The 15,040-nt window shown below is 30.0% G+C and overlaps 1 long non-coding RNA gene across 1 annotated transcript; it reads right to left on the reverse strand.

Moving 5' to 3' along the window:
- Positions 1-306: 306 nt before the first annotated feature.
- On the reverse strand, positions 307-11,632 carry LOC149903190 (uncharacterized). The gene is made up of 2 exons (XR_016457429.1): positions 11,503-11,632; positions 307-672 (listed from the first exon to the last, which is right to left on the reverse strand). It is a non-coding gene; the product is annotated as an uncharacterized LOC149903190 (long non-coding RNA).
- Between the last annotated feature and the right edge of the window lie 3,408 nt (positions 11,633-15,040).

Here is a 15,040-nt window from a genome sequence, read left to right on the forward strand (position 1 = left end):
CCTCGTACTTCAAGGAATATAATAAAAAAAGAATTATCGAAATCGGTTCAGCCGTTCTCGAGTTATGCGCTTACCAACACATTTTGCGATTCATTTTTATATATAAGAAGAAGATAGGTATATAGATTATTTGAGAAGTTTCAAAGGTAAAAGCTATTTAATAAAAGGACTTTAATTAAATTATGCTATTCATAGAGTTAACTATTTTAGTAAAACAAATAGAGAATCATTTGCATAATTCTGTGCCTCCAGTGAATAAGGGAATAACTCAAAAACAGCACTTTTCAGGAGAGACAAAAAACTATATATCAATACTAAATCTTTATTAATTCAAAATTTTAAGCTTGTATGTGTAAGATATGATGTTAGACTATATTTTTACATATGAACACATATTGTAACAACCCCATAAATATACTTTTTTCGTGTTTTTTTGTAGTTGTGGCCTTATGAACGAGTACTTCATGGAATAACTCAATGTATTCACATACTTTTTTTTTACTCTTTGCAATATAACGACTTATGCCCTTATGCACTATGTTCATAATCGCACAACACGACTTATATTATTGCCAGTTTTGGTTTTATAGAAATGATGTGACTTATTATGCTTGAAATTTGTGTACTTTATGACTCAATTGAGGCATTTTAGTGGAAAAACTATGCACGTAGCTTGAAAAACGAATGAAATAAACGGGTTTTTTTATCGTTATTAGATAATAAAAACAAAACAAAATTTAGGTATTTATGCATTTAACCCTAGAAGTCCAATCTACGTTAATTTGACGTATGAACTCTTCTATATTTACCATCGAATCGCTGCAAAATCCAGAACCAACATATTAGCCGTCTAGACCTAGCAGTACATAGTTGGCTCATCCAGGTAAATTCCGCAATTTGGTTGTAAAGAGGATGTTGTGCGTCATTTTGACGTATAATTAGGCTTTTCGTAACTTTTAAGATTGTTTCAAATTTTTATTTTGTGATTTATTTGAATAATTTTTTTCCAAGTCACGTTTCACATGATATCTATAGTATTATACTATAAATTGAGTATAAAATGGAATCCAGACAACTTTTATACTAGGACGAAAAACCTTCAATTTTAGTAAATGACGATTATTGTCCTCCGCTGGATTTGGACTTCAAGCAAGGGGATTGGGTGGCTGAAGATGTTGTCCAGAGTAAAACCGAATATGTTATGGGGTTTTGTTACCCATGTATAATGAAAGTCGTAGATTGTAAAGTAAACCTTTAATCGATCTTTCAATAATACAGTACTATGTTGTTTATGCTATACAGTGTTTCACCAGTCACCACAATGAGTCTAGTCTGTACAGGTTAGCAGGAGACAATCATTGAGTATTGGTATTTAATATTGTTCTAGTGAAAATTAATCGTCGAATCAATTTAAAATTCGATCAAGTGCGTTCCGTTTCGGAACGCCACAGATAATAAAATATAGATAATAAAAGTGGCAACGCCACAATGTCATGGTGGTATACCAATGTGTATCCTCAATAGGATACAACAAGGATACAAGCAGTATAAAGAGATAAGAGAAGCCCGAAAACCATATTCCTGTATGTTCAGTTAATACAGGAAAAGTTATAGGTGGTCAGTGGCGATATTTTACGGCATGGTATAGAATTTTAACAATTTCTATATCATATGATATTAAAATAATGTAGATAAATAAAGAAAATACAATGAGCCGCAAAGATTTTATGAAAAAATTAAGCATAGATTTGAAGGTGCCTTGGATGCAAATACGACTTGTGGCACGCACTTTGAAGAGACTCTACGTGACAAAAGCCCAATTTTTTCAAAATATGTGGTACCAGAGTATCCATAAAATGTTTACAAAAATGCAGGACCAAAGAAGTATCGATATTGCGGATTTTTTCCTATAAAAAAGGCAAATCACCAAAGCACAGTGGCTAAAACTATATGCGGAGAAAACGATATTCATAATAATTGTCAAGACTGGTTATAAATACTTTTTTTTATGCGACTATTATAGACTATAGTATTAGAAGAGTATTATTGTCTTGATTATTGTAGTTAGATAATTAAAAAAAAAAGATTAAAAACGAGTTATTTTTTAAAAACTTACCCAATTATAAGAAGAAAATATAAGTTTAACATTTTTGTTGTTTTTTTTTAGATGATTCAATTATCGTTCTGTATTTATATAAACAAAGAGTATAATATCATTAAATGCACTTAATGTGTTAACTGTATTTTTAATATCTATTGCAAAAAATAGTTAATTTCCATAGAAATATATTAGTATCCCAAGTTAACTGATAAATACCTTTTTTTAAAAATATAAAGATTTGTTGTTGCAGATTTATTGAAAAAACTATTTAAAAATAATAAGGAATAGTGTGTGTTGTTTCCGTGCAGTATTCAATTAATAGACCAATATCAACACGGCAATAATGCCAAACTGTCTCATGTCGTCACTTGAACCAATGACACTAAAAGAGTTGTTCCTTTATGCTCATGTTAGAAAAATGACACAAATGCGTTTATACTAAAATAGTGTTAGGACTGATGGAACAAAATGAATTAAGTCTTTATTCAAAAAGTATAACTACACATACGTCTTTGTGTTCGTGGGTACTTTTGACTCGAGACGAATAGTTCCTTTGCGATTGCCTAAAATGATGGATAAGGTAACTTATACCGTTAATCACACCCTACTTATACCGTTTGGGTCATTCGAAAAAATGGGTTAGGACGCAGCTAGAGATATGACCTTTTGATATGTTGTGTATTTTGACGAGCTGAATCCAATGGTGCAATAATAACCAAAGGGAATAACTCGTCTTACTCCCTTATTCACTGGAGGCACAGAATTTTAGGCGTTGTTATATATAGAAGGGTTGGGTTAAGATAATAAAATATAATATCGTACATCGAGTAACTAACGTTTGTATGTTAAAATAATATCGTACTAAATGTTTAGTTGCTAAGTGGTCGATATTATAATGTTTAAAATAGGAGATCAGTTAAATCAAAGAGGTCATGGTTCGATAGTAAATAAAATGATTGTTTTTTTTTGTGTGTGATTTTATACGAGTATTATAATATTATCATACATTTAGAAATTGATTCCACGCTCGCTGCAATGTGTGCGAAACGTCGGAATAAAAATAATAATATAATAATAATACAATGAATAAGTCGCGTTTAAAATCTTTAATTTGATTGAATTAATATTAACTTATTTGCATAGCTACTAACTTCATATTATTTTCATCTAGGTTGATTGATAAAACAAGTCAAATTGTTAATTTACTAATACACGGGGGTAGATCCCTTTAAAAATAATAAAAAGTGCAAAAAAATCGCAGTCGGATGAAACCCATTAGAAAAGGAGGGGTATATGATGAAAATTAAAGGAAAAATAAATTACGGTCAATCCGAGTTCGGGAAGTGGGAGGGGGGAGCTTTTAAGAGAAAAAAATAGTTTCTCTTGATTTCCGACAAAACTACAAGTCCTACGGAAAAAAGTTCAATGGCAAAGTTGTAGATAATAAAAAAATCTACAACTTTTGTATTGACAATTTTTTCACATAACCTCATAATTTAGGTGAAAAATTCAAAAAACCAAGTTTTTGGTTTTTTATTTTTAACTACTTCAAAATTTATTTTTTTTCTACGAAATTTGGTAGAAATTTGCTTTATTATGTCCCAAATACACTGTAATTTATTTGATTGAAAATATTAATTTTTTCGCCTTATTTTGAATTAATACCAAAAAAACAACCTAATTTTCAATCGAAAAGTCACCCGTCAAAATATCAGCTTTTTTCAAAAACTTTGGGAGCCTTTTATTCATCAAAATCTCTACTTTTATATGGTGTAAAAAAATAAACCTTACCATAGTAAATGTTCTCAGGAAATGCTTACAAACAGTGTCATAATTAGCTTTTACTAAATCAGGCACACTTCTCGAACTCTATATCTTCTATTGTATCGGCTTTTCGGTAATATTTCAAAAGAAAAAAAATTATCTGTTCTAAGTATAATATTTTACAGCATATTCAAAAGCAAAATGATGTCGATAAAAACATTTCAGGTAGTTTGAGAAGTGTGCCTGATTTAGTAAAAGCTCATTTTCACACTGTTTGTATGCATTTTCTGAGAACATTTACTATGGTAATGTTTATTTTTTTTACACCATATGAAAGTAGAGATTTCAATGAATAAAAGGCTCCCCAAGTTTTTGAAAAAAGCTGATATTTTGACGGGTGACTTTTCGATTGAAAATTAGGTTGTTTTTTTGGTATTAATTCAAAATAAGGCGAAAAAATTAATATTTTCAGTCAAATAAATTACAGTGTATTTGGGACATAATAAAGCAAGTTTCCACCAAATTTCGTAGAAAAAAAATAAATTTTGAAGTAGATATAAATAAAAAACCAAAAACTTGGTTTTTTGAATTTTTCACCTAAATTTTGAGGTTATGTGAAAAAATTGTCAATACAAAAGGTGTAGATCTTTTTATTATCTACAACTTTGCCATTGAACTTTTTTCCGTAGGACTTGTAGTTTTGTCGGAAATCAAGAGAAACCATTTTTTTCTCTTAAAAGTTCCCCCCTCCCTTTTCCCGAACTCGGATTGACCGTAATTTATTTTTCCTTTAATTTTCATCATATTCCCCTCCTTTTCTAATGGGTTTCATCCGACTGCGATTTTTTTTTGTTTCAAAAATTATCTACTCTAGTCTATAATAGGTAGCGGAAATTAATAAAGCATTGATGGGTTTGGATCACGCTATCAATATTTTTGTAATAATTTAGCTCTGTATCTCGATAAACAAACGGAAAAACATGGAGTGAAAATATTACAATGCTTTAGATAAAATTTATAAAAAATATAATAAAAAATTACATTTTTTATTCAAGTGAAACTTTTTCAGGCGCGTTGAGTAAAATTTCAAGGTCGCTTCATGGCAATTCCGTCTCGTCATAAAATAAGGAGACGATTTTGCGATCCTTGAATCTTGCCAAAGAAGTTTCACTTCTGACACGTGACTTCTTTTTTTCTTCGTTTTTTTTAACTGAAAAACTCCTAGTCCGATGTTACTTTCTGTTACCATTAGAATTTAGCACATTACAGCTTTACCAAGTTACAAAGGCATTATATTTCTTGACATCGCAGGCAAAGCCAGGGACAAGCAGTTAGTAGTAGTAGTAGTTACTTAAATTCATTTATTTTTCAATATATCGGTTACAGACATCCTATGACTATTAATATTAAAACAATGACCACAAAGTACTACGGCTCACCACATATTTAATTTGATTAATGATACTGTCAAATGTGTGTACATACAATAAATTATTGTTTTTAAATGCTTTTTGTTTCTTTTTGGTCTCTATTATTATTTTTTTAGGTTAAGTGTTATGTTTCTTATATGCATATAAATATAGAGTTAAATTCAAATTTACCGTCGTGCAAGATATTAATTTATTATAACTTTTTAAAATTAATTTAACTGAATTAACATAAATAAATGAATTATTCTTTATCTTTAGTCCTCATAATCACAAAATTTACGGAAATTCGATATAATATTTTTATCTAGTGCAATTCTGAGTTTCAAAAGTAAAAAAAAAAATATAATTTGTAACAAAAAACAACGCAAATTCATTATAAATAATATTGAAATTGTAATAAAATTAGTATCTCAAGTCTATAAGAATAAATTACCTTGGTAAGAAATTCCAATTAAGAAGATCCATAATGACTAGAAATAAGAAAATCCTAATTACTATTTAACCGTAATCTCCGTCAATCCAAGATTTATTTGCAGATCTCCTCGGGTCAAATAATATATTATTTTTAGCAGTCTGAATAATTGAACAACTCTGAAATAATTTTCCAAATGGGGCCAGTAGCTCATGAGATTAGCGCGTTCAAACAAACAAACAAACTCTTCAGCTTTATATTAGTAAAGATATCTGAAAATTTTCCACACGCTAATTTTTAGAACATTTTATGTCTCAGACACAAAAATCTACAAAATTAATTAACAACACGCAACTTTAATTGCTTAGCGATGCCATTTATCAAGTTAATATCATTAACACTCTACAAAGCCTTAGAATAGGATTAACCCATTCATCTTCATACGTTGGGTTTGAGGCTTAACCATTTCAGCTTAACTGAAAGGGCTAGAAAGTTCTAGACGTTATAGATAGCGCTCTGATATAATTTGGGAATTAATTTGAGGCGAATAAATGAAACTTTGTGTGAAACTTCAAATAAATTTAAAACAATACATTTTTAGATATAATCGTATTAAAATATGATTAAATTAAAAAATATTATGAAGAAATATGAAATGTGATGAACTAAAAATTACATGCCATAAAATAAAGTACTGTAGTGAAGGGAAAAAATTATTAAAAGAAGGATATATCATTCTACTTTTACTTTTTACTTTTAAAAGAGCAATGTTTGCGATCTTATCTATCTATCTATCTTTTCCAAGAACCTCATAGTCATGCAGAAGTAAAAATATTTAATAATATCAATATCAAAAGGTCATAGATAAAGCATGATTATAAAATATCAGTATGTTTTTGCGTCGAGATTTCCCATAGCACGAAATTTTGAACCTTAACACTCTGCAAGTGATGTTATTTTGCACTTTTTCTTATTTCCTATCGTATTTTCATTAATGTAGTCTTCATATTATGTATACTCTTACTAGCTATGCCACCCGGTTTCACCCGTGGATGAATCCGCGTGCAAAGTCCAGTATTTCTATAGCGCATCTGTTATTCTGATGTATAACCTATATTCCTATACAGTTTCATCTAAATTCATCCGGTAGTTTCTACGTGAAAGAGTATCAAACAAACATCCGTCCATACTTACAAACTTTCACGTTTATAATAATATGATTTTCTTATAAATTAATTTGCCATCTGTACTAACTTCATTCGTTCTCTAAAATTAACCTTGATAAGATTTTTGGCGCGACAAAATAAGAGGCGCAGATGTGACTAAAATAATAAATGGCGTCATTAATCAAGGAAGTTTATTTTGCCGAGAAAATGTAATTTCGTGTTAGATAGATTATTAAGTACATTTTCTAAGTAATACAACAATTATAGCTCATAGAGAAGAAAAACTGGAATTCAGTACCTTATTATTAATAACTGGCTTTATAGTCGAACGATTTTAATTCGAAATTTTGTATGTGTAGGAGCTAAAATTTGTATGAATAATTTTTCCTATAAATATGTACATAAGTTCTTATAGAACTTTCTTACGTATAAACTATTTTTCTTCTAATAACTATTCTAATATGTAAATTTTAATTCTTAATGTAAATTGTATTTGAAGTCTCAAATAGCGAGCTGTTTCAGAAAACGGTTCATTTAAAAACCCATTTCTCTTCCTCAAAGAATTTATGATAAAAACTTAACAGCTTTCTGTTTTAAATTTCTCTTCATCTGTTGCTTTATATAATGGTGTAATATAGAACTAGTTGCGCCTCGTGGCTTCACCTGCTAACGTTAATTCACTTACTACTATAATATTATGGTAATTTAAATTTATTTTTTATAATAATATAATTTATATTTATATATGAAAGACAATAAAAAACCGATCAGTGCAATAATATCTGCGGGTTCCGCACAAATATGATAAAAAAATATTCGACTTCGTTTGATTCAAGACTAGAAGCGAAATAAAGAGACAGAAATAAAAAAAATAATATCACATACAAACTTTATAATTCTACTTAAAATTTACAATTATTGGTCTTGATAGAATAAACTACCAAGTATAAAAAAAATGTATTAAAATACAAAACAATAAATAATAATTAACACAATGATGTTTATACCATTTAATATAGTAATATTTTAATCTGTATATCATTTATGTGCGTCAAGCTCACCTAGCTAATTTTAAATTTTTATTGGAAATGTTAAAAAAAACAGCATCAAACAAATTGCCACAACCAAGATATATTGTGCTATAAAATAAAATATATATTTATACAACGTTACCAATTAAATGAGTCGAAAACAATTAGAGTGGCTTGTATTACTTAATTGCTATTTCTGCGGCTTGCGAATACATTGAAATATTGCTCTAGCGATTGTATGTGATATTGTTTTAATTTATTTACATTGTTATTTATGTGACAAACGTTTGTATTTCAATGTAAAATGGTAAATAATATTAATTATAATATTGATAGATTCCTGAACCAAAAAAAATGATAATTTGTCTAACTATTTTTATAAAATGTAGCTATAGATCAATCGATCTTAATACTATTATAAAGGCGAAAGTTTGTATGGATGTATGGATGTATGGATGTTTGTTACTCTTTCACGTAAAAACCACTGAACCGATTACAATGAAATTTAGCACACATATAGAGGGTAACTTGGATTAACACATAGGATAGGTTTTATCCCGGAAATCCCACGGGAACAGGAACTATGCGGGTTTTCCTTTGAAAACGCGGGCGAAGCCGCGGGCGGAAATCTAGTTAATTATAATATCGATAGATTCCCGAACCAAAAATAATGATAATTTGTCTAACTATTTTTATAAAATGTATCTATACATCAATCGATATAATATTGTCTTATTGCATTTAGACGACCAAACGAGCGAATGCTCATTTTAACCCCATTATGTCAAATTCTAAGTGTAAACAGTCGTAGAGCATCCGTTCGTTGTTCTTAGTGCGTGCGAAGAGATTCTATGCAATGTTCTAATACTGAACCACACTGAATACGAGTCTTCGTTTACACTAAAACATCACGAAATAATGCTCTTGCTCTAGCTCTATGTTCGTTTGGTCTAAATGCACCCTTATACTATTCGATATCTACGTAAAGTTGTTATTCTTTTTGCATATTTAGGGCCGATTTTTCAATGCTTGGTTAAAACTTATCCGTCCAATAAAGTATTACACGATAATATTAAAATGTCACGAGAACTGTCAATTTATACGGACAGTTAGAATACGTTTTTAAAATGGTAGTTTTATACATTATTCGAAGAATAAGTTTTAACCAAGGATTCAAAAATCAGCCCTTAATATTAAATCAAACATTATTCACTAAAAATATCCTATCATTTACTAAATCAGCTAGTGTTACTGTACTTTAGAGGCACATAAATAAGGATATTACATACACAAACTTAAATATAACTCAAGCCATTTCAATGTGCCTAATGCTTGCCTAATGTAATAATTCCCTTCTTATTTCACGTCCAAAAATGTCACACGTTAAAACAAATTGAAAAAGTTACAAAAAGGGTAAAATGAGCCCATTAAAAAGTATTTAATATCTAAAATTACGTTTTATTCGAAGTGTGATAAAATACGAGCAAAGTAAAACAAAATGGTTACTCTGGAAAAGTTTAGAACAAATATTGGCAGTGTAGACCCAATTCTGATAAGATGTTTCTTCTTTAGACGCTTCTTTAAAATTTCAAGATCGCGTCATGGCAATACCGTCACGTCATGGAGTAAGGCGACGATTTTTGTATCTTTGAATCTTGCCAAAGAAGTTTCACTTCTGACACGTGTACTCGGCAGTGCTCGCTGTTATTTTATTATTTAAATATGTTCCTTATTTGCTTAAAGTGCAAGTAAATGAAAGGATGTGGAATGAAGTATATAATAATATTATGGTTTATTTGCAGTAATATTGTAAAGAGGTTTGTAAAATGTATGTTAGATAATATCTTATATATAAAATTCGTCTGCATACTCCTCCGAAACGGGTGGACCGATTCTCATCAAATTTTCTGTGCATATCGGGTAAGTCTGAGAATCGGCCAACATCTATTTTTCATATGTACCACGGGCGAAGCCGGGGCGGGCCGCTAGTATGTATATAAATTAATTCAGATGTTGTGATTTTAAGTAATCATTTTGGCTTAGATTTGTGAATTGAAACATGAATCTTGAAAATTGAAATCTTGCTCTTTAATAAAAATTAATTTAATAAAATCCATATTTTTATAAGGAATAAATTTTGGTTCGGATATTTTTTTCGGATCTATATAAAAATTAAATAATATTATATAAGATATTTCTTTTTTCAATATATTTTTCAGCAAAACAAATTCAGTTACGGAATTTGAAGTTATTTTTATGAAGCTAAATTTTTGAGGTTATTTTGTAACTGTTTGAGATTGAAATAAAATAAATATGAATAAAACCGCTATGTAATAAAAATATTTATACTTTTGCGATAAACCAAATAATTTCGCACGTGAAAATTTCAATTTGGTGGAAATACTGGGTTGAAAAATATATTAGGGAATTAAAATTATGCACAATTTTGGGTTTTTTTCTATCAGTGTGACCATTTAATTATTTTATCTATTCCGAACAGATATAGTGATTGAAAAGGCAGGTTTTAGTTTATAATTTATTAGGTTTTAGAAAATCGCGGTCGAAAAGCTAGTATGTGCAGCTTTTTTAATGCTACAATAAGACCTTAAAATAACCATATAATATTACATACAAAAGGAAAATTCGGGGTGTGTTTGAAAGTCGAAAAACAGCCTAAATAAATATTTGAATTTGAAGTGTCGACCTTCGCTAAAACGGTAATTAGGGCAGTTTCAAAACTCTTTGATCTCATTACGAATATCCTAGTATAGTAGGAAATAAATACCTCAATTATTATAGGTCATGTTCAAACTGATAATGCAATTAAATCTAGCGTTTTTTAAAGGAATGAAAAAAGAAATTGTGCTCTTTCAAACATATGACACTGAATATCAATTAGAAGTAGTTTTTTTTTAGACATAGATATAAATACAGTTTATAATAGATGGTATCTTCATTATATATAGTTTAAAAAGAAGAGCTTAAAAAAATTATCTTGTACAAAAAGCTACATAAGTTCCATAATCTTTACATGCCTTCAATTAGTGATGTAAATACATTTTATATTTAAAAATCCTGTTATCTATTCAAATTTGTATCTGCTAACTTCGCAACCTTTTCCAGCCACCCCAGAGTTTTGCGTAACTGTAAAACCATCATTAATTTATAATTACCGTAACGGTAAGGGCTCAATTACATTAACTGATAGCGAATGTAATCTGCTCTAAAATTTGTTGGTAAATTAGTTTAATTCACGTAATACGCCTTTTTTTGTACGCGCAGTTATATTTAGAACCGGATGCATTGCGTATTTTTAACATTTTCTCAAGAAATTTTATTTCAAGTTTTATCTTCTTCAAGTTAGTTTACATAAGGAAAAAAAGGTGTCTTAAGACGTAAGGTCCCTAATATATTTCAATGCTAAAATCATCAACACCTGACTAGACATTTTTGTTAACCAAACATACAAAAATACGTACTTATTAACATTTATCTACAGCGGTGTTTTGGTAGAAAGTAAGCATCTATTTACATCAATAAAGGTAAAAACATACATTTTTACGTTAATCATAATATTTCCTGACCGCCTCCTTGGTACAGGTATATTAAGAAGAGCTGGAACGTCAACACATTTACACATTGCACATGTTAGGCCGGGAGATACTGACACAAAATTTCGGGCCATTTGTAACAGGATGGCGGTCTAGAGGGGTCTTAGTACGCAATGACAAAAAAAAATTTGGAAAATCCAAAAGTGCACGCCTCATAATTTTTTTTTAATAATTATTTATTAATAATTATTTTTGTTTATTTAATAACAATTAAACCACATCGAATCAGACCCTGAAAAATGAAAGGGTTCTATTCCTGAGCATACTCAAGCGTAAGAGAAAAAAAAAGACTCGATTAGTAAAGTATTTCGGTCGCTATCGTGTTAACAAGAAAATCCTCCGCACATACAGACACACGGACGTCCAAGACAGAACTTTTTTAAACTGTTTTTTAACTAGTTTAAATAACAAAAATGACATCAAAAATATCATGAATGTTAAAAATAGTGTTTTTTCTTAATATGTGTGTATTATCTTACAAGTGCAATGTATGATACATAAAGACATTTTAAGTTTGAAAAATCAGATGTTTTGCGCGAAGTGACAGTAGTACCCCACCTCAACGCTTCGCTTATGAGGCGTGCAATAAAAATGATGGTCAGAACGCTGGTACCGGCGGACTAGTCGCGTGGGCGTTAGTCACACTCGTCGGATAAATAGCGAAAGTCCAACGATTTGTAACACAAAAATTTTAGAATTTACCGATAGCCCTTAAAAAAGATGTAGGCGGTAGTGTCATGCCATACAGTTACGATGTGACTTACAGTCCGCCATACCGACGTGAATGCGTTGATTTAAAAAAAAACAATTCAACCATTTGTACCGAGCTCACTTTTGCACAGGTAACCATCGTCGTGCAGCCATTTACTAAAATTGCCATGCCATACTTTTCGGACGATTCCAAATGGTCGCCATACCGCGGAAAAGTCAAACGATTTGTAAATCGTTTGACTTTCGCTATTTATCCGACGAGTTTGACTAACGCCCACGCGACTAGTCCGCCGGTACCAGCGTTCTGAGTTCTGACCATCATTTTTCTTTTAGTCATTGCGTAATACCTCTGTAGAACCGCCATTCTGTTACAAATGACCCGAAATTTTGTGTCAGTATCTCCCGGCCTATGTATGTGTCATATTTTGCAATTGTTTATAAATACAGGGTGATGTAATTGGTGTAGTACGAATATCTAAAAATCTATGAAGAATTTTGTGATACAGTAAATGGAAGAATTATAGACTATTTTACAGTATTTAATAAAATCATTTAATTTTTTGTTCATTTTCATTAGAAATGTCAATTTTTCTCACCAAGGTGGAAATTTGGATGATAAGGATCTTGTTAGAAAAATATAAATTTAGACTAAAATCGGCATTTTTTTTTTTCAAAAATCAAATAACTAATTAATAATCAGAGTTATCACATTATTAAAAAAAATAAGCCAAACTATACACAATTTTTACCTACTTGATGCAATCCTCAAAGATCTCAACGCAATAGAGTTACTATGGGGCATAATTAAAGGGAAAGTAGCATCACAAAATGTGAACTTTAACTTGAAAACTGTGTAAGAATTATTTAGAAAGGAAGCAAATGCTATTAGTCTGGATATGTTTAGTGACGTTTGGAGAAAGACGCGAGAACATGAGGAAAAATATATTCAATTAGAACCAAAAGTAGATAATTACACTGACTCATTTATAATAACATTAAGAAATTCCGACAACGAAACATCAAGTTCTTCGAGCGATGAAAGTTACAGTGAAGTAGAAGATTACGATTATGATTAAATAGATTCTTCTTCTTCTCTATAGATACTGCTTTCTGAATTGGTGGTAAATGTTAAAACTGTTAAACTGTTATGACGATTTAAAAGTGCTTCTAGAAGAAGTCTAATTGTATAAATGTTTGAGTTTGAGTTTAAAATTAAAACCAATAGTGTGAAAATTATACAATAAACATGTAACACATATTTGTTAGCGCGTATTGGTAGGTATTACGTACTTACTACAAATATAATATTTCTTAGATATCTTTACTCGACCAAAGTCAGGAATTTAATTATTATTTGATAATTGAATGATTATTAATACTTTTATCCAATTGATTATTATTAGAATAAATAATTAACTTCATCAATTGATTTACTTTTAAATTATAATTTTACAGGTAAATTATGAGAGCTTTCATAAGTAATTATATTTGCATATACATATCTACAACGCACCCATTTTACAATTCAAGTCTAAAATGAAACTAGAGTCGCATTTATTTTTGAACATACTGTAAGTGAAATTGCATAAGTGTGAGTACTGTGAACATGCCAGCTTTCCCTAATTGACCGATACAGTGGTTGACGCGTGAGCGTAGAACCGAGGGGTCCTGGGTTCGATTCCCGGTGGAGACGAAGAAAAAAAAAATGTCTCGGTCTGGCAGGACACAGAAGGCTGATCACCTACTTGTCCCTAAAGAAAATCGATCAGTGAAACAAATGTATGAATAATGCATCTGCCCCTTACCCCACTAGGGGACACGGGACTTCACTATAATATTTCCTACAAAACCTCATTTTAAAGCCACTTAGTGTACCTTCTAACTTCTTGTAGTTGAATTAAATGTCCATAAATGGCCATGAATAGGGTTTGTAAGACCCCAACTTTGCCATTAGGAAAGTTCACAGTTCCACAGAGAAATAACAATAAAACGGTTATTTAATCGTCCTACACTTACTTTGGTCACGTTCAGCTATTAGTTTTTCACTTAACAATTTCGAATTAGTTTCTCTTTTATTGATAATATATTAATGTTTATTTAATAGTAGCTTTAAATATTTAAGACATAATATAAATGTAAATACGCGTTTTTTTGCTTGTATAGGTTTTATTTTCTTTATTATAATGCAGATTTTTTTAATGTACGTTATATGCATTGCAAAAGTGAAACACATAAGTACTAACTCAATAATATTACTGAAGTCACAAATTAATATAAGATGTAAGGAATATCAAAAATGAACATTTTATCCATTTCTTATCTATACTTATATAATATTATAAAGCTGAAGAGTTTGTTTGTTTGAACGCGCTAATCTCAGGAACTACTGGTCCTATTTGAAAAATTATTTCGGTCTTCGGTCGGTCTCTCAGCACATTTATCGAGGAAGTCATATCATAATATTATCATCACGCTAAGACCAATAGGAGCGGAACAATGCGGGTAAAACCGCATGGCACAGCTAGTGTTAAATAGAGTAACTTATTAAGGTACTTCTAAAATACTTTAATTCCTCTATAATTATAATAAAGTAGTTTGCATAAGAAAATTACTCTATCGACCAGCAAAGGCTAATTCACTGCATTGTATCCTTCGTGTAACTTGCAATAACTTAATAATAATTAATGAAGGCTTTTTATAACAATGGATGTTCAACATTTTTATAACCCTTAAGGGAATTGTTGTATATTATTTTCATTAATTTTTACAACGTTCATAATAATAAGCTTTCTTATTTTGCAATAAACAAAATAG

This window comes from Colias eurytheme, chromosome 13, assembly GCF_061535395.1.
Source record: "Colias eurytheme isolate Ceu_HAF_F1 chromosome 13, ilColEury1 Martin Lab GWU primary, whole genome shotgun sequence".
In the NCBI taxonomy this organism is placed as follows: Eukaryota; Metazoa; Arthropoda; class Insecta; order Lepidoptera; family Pieridae; genus Colias; species Colias eurytheme.